At 39.9% G+C, this 3320-nt stretch overlaps 1 long non-coding RNA gene across 1 annotated transcript; it reads left to right on the forward strand.

Annotated features, from left to right (window-relative positions):
- The first annotated feature begins 435 nt into the window (after positions 1–435).
- Positions 436–742, forward strand: LOC128659362 (uncharacterized). Its single transcript, XR_008402347.1, has 2 exons — positions 436–551; positions 629–742. It is a non-coding gene; the product is annotated as an uncharacterized LOC128659362 (long non-coding RNA).
- The last annotated feature ends 2578 nt before the right edge of the window (positions 743–3320 follow it).

A 3320-nucleotide genomic window follows, 5' to 3' on the forward strand; every position in this document is an offset into this window, starting at 1 on the left:
AAACCAATGACCCTCTAATAAATTCTTTCTCTGGGTTTTTCTCTGCTATGGATGAGTTATACAGTGATACAGATATCCAACTCACAGCAGAACAAAAAAATGAGAAACCTTAAACAAGGAAAAAAATCTGTGGAGGATTACATCACAGAATTTAAATTATATGCTTCCGATTCAGCCTGGAGTTTGGTTTCACTCCGCAATCAGTTTAGGCTCGGCCTCTCTGATTCCGTTAAAGACGAACTAGCAAGGATAGAGATGCCAAGTACTCTGGATGCTCTCATGAAAGTAGCAACTCAGATTGATCGTAGGCTAAGAGAACGTAAGGCAGAACGCACCTACACTGAACCTGCTTCTAAGGTCCCATCGTCCAGCACTACACACTCAAGACCTACAACTAATGACCCCCGTCACCCCTATGGATATCGGGGTAATTAGGGGACCACTCACTGCCGAAGAACGAATGAGAAGAAGGAACAACCACTTATGCATGTATTGTGCAAACCCAAGTCACATGGTCACAGTCTGTCCCATTCTACTTAAAAACAAAAAGAGTAAGTTTAATATTGTAAATAATGTAACAAGACTTGATGAACTACCTTCTTATTGCAATTTATCTCTCTTGTTACAGTGGGACCTTAGACGTCTGCCAATCAATGCCATAGTGGATTCTGGAGCTTTTGGCAATTTCATTGACAACACCACTGTACAAATTAATAAAATACCCACTGTTGAAAAAAAACAACCCTGTCTCTCTCAAGGTTATTGATGGTTCCGTACTAGGAAAACGGTCCTATCACGCACAAAACAATTCCCTTATTAGTGACCACTCAAGGGGGACATACTGAGTATATTACCTTTGACGTTATACCTTCACCACATTTCCAAGTTGTTTTAGGTCTATACTGGCTACAATTACATAATCCTAATATAGACTGGTCATCACTCACTTTGACCTTTCAATCAACATTTTGTAAAAATACTTGTTTTCCTCAAACAGCAGTACTACACACTAGCACTGATGTACCTCCTATACCGACTCACTATCTAGATTTCCAGGAAGTGTTTAGTAAGGTGGAAGCTGATACACTTCCACCTCACCGGGTATACGACTGCCCAATTGAATTAATCCCAGGAGCAACACTACCTGTAGGTCATCTTTACCCCCTTAGCCAACCTGAACTAGAACATTTAAAAGAATATCTGCAAGACAACCTAAAGAAAGGTTTCATCCGACCGTCTACCTCTCCTGCAGCTGCAGGTATGTTTTTTGTGACTAATAAAGACTCCCACTCTTCGTCCCATCATAGATTATAGGGAGCTCAATAAACGGACCGTAAAAAATCGGTATCCACTCCCTTTAATTCCCGAAATGATCGAACGACTTACTGATGCCACAGTGTTCACAAAACTTGACTTGCGTGGGGCTTACAACCTTATTCGTATAAGGGAAGGCGACGAATGGCTCACTGCCTTTAGAACTAGGTATGGGCTCTTTGAATATCTTGTGATGCCATTCGGCCTTTGTAATGCCCCCGCAACTTTCCAGCACTTTATAAATGATATATTTCGCGATCTCTTAGATGTTTGTTTAGTTGTCTATTTAGACGACATCCTGATCTACTCTCAGAATATTTCTGACCACATAAAACACGTACGCTGGGTGCTGGCCCGTTTAAAGGTACATAAGTTATATGCCAAGCTCGAGAAATGTTCGTTCCACAAATCTACTATTTCCTTTTTGGGGTATACCATCTCCTCAGAAGGCGTACAGATGCAGTCTGAAAAGGTTGAAGCAGTAAAAAATTGGCCACAACCTCATGACCGCAAATCCCTACAAAGGTTTCTAGGTTTTGCTAATTATTATAGAAAATTCATAAGGAATTTTTCTAGAATTGTTAAACCATTGACTCAACTTACTGGTACTACACACCCATTTCTTTGGGAACAACAACATACCGCTGTCTTTGAACACCTGAAAACATTGTTCACCAAAGCTCCCATCTTACATCTACCTAATCCTAACCTTCAGTATATTCTGGAGGTGGACTCTTCAGACTATGCTATAGGTGCAGTCTTGTCCCAACAGAAGGCACCTCATGAACCGATGCATCCCATTTCTTTCTTTTCTAAATCCATGAGTTCAGCTGAGAAAAAACTACGCAATCGGTGATAAAGAATTGTTAGCAATCCGAAGATCATTAGAATTCTGGCGACACCTCCTAGAAGGGGCTAAGAAAACCTTTTTGATTTATACTGACCCACAAAAACCTTCAGTATCTCCAAATAATAAGACTCTCTCATCCAGACAGGTTAGATGGAGTCTGTATTTTGCAAGATTTGATTTCCAGATAATCTATCGCCCGGCATGTAAAAATGGTAAGGCTGATGCCCTCTCTCGCCAACGAGTCCACCATCTCAAAGTACCAGTTATACAAATATTATTCCGACTGAACGATTCATTGGTTTAACTTCTGACATTTTAACAGACATACAAAAGCTCTCACATATGCCACTACCTAACTCTAAGGTTTCAGCTAATTAACCGGAATGGAATATATTACTACAAAGACAGAATATTCTTACCTGAACCTTTAAGACATCAAATTCTACAAGAGCAGCATGATTCACCTCTTGCAGGTCATCCAGGAGAGAGACGTACATTAGAGTTGATCAGCAGAGCGTATTGGTGGGCCAGACATGAAAAGATCAATTTCTGACTACATAAAAACCTGCCTTATATGTCAAACTTGCAAAACAGAGAAAAAGAGCCCATATGGACTACTTATGCCCCTACCTGTTTCTGATAGACCATGGAAACAAATAGGCATAGACTTCATAGTGGATTTACCTCCCTCTAAAAATCATACCACTATAATGGTGGTTGTTGATAGTTTTTCAAAAATGGCTCACTTTCTACCATTTCATAAATTACCCACTGCACCTGAAACAGCCAGACTTTTTATGGATCAAATCCTCAGAGTTACATGGAGTACCAAGTACTGTTGATTTCTGACAGGGGGATCTCAATTTACTTCAAGGTTTTGGAAATGTTTATGCAGAAGCCCTTAATATCTAACACCAATTCACTACTTCATTCCATCCTCAATCAAATGGACAAGTGGAGAGAATAAACCAATGGTTTGACAAATACCTACGATGTTTTTTGTGCTTATCAACAACATAATTGGATTTCATATCTCTCTTTTCGCAGAATTTGCATATAACAACCTTACTAATTCTTCAACCAATCTTACACCCACTTCTATGCAAATTACGGATACCACCCCACTTTCACTTCCATCTCATCAACCCCTTCTGAT

This window comes from Bombina bombina, chromosome 5, assembly GCF_027579735.1.
Source record: "Bombina bombina isolate aBomBom1 chromosome 5, aBomBom1.pri, whole genome shotgun sequence".
Classification (NCBI taxonomy): domain Eukaryota; kingdom Metazoa; phylum Chordata; class Amphibia; order Anura; family Bombinatoridae; genus Bombina; species Bombina bombina.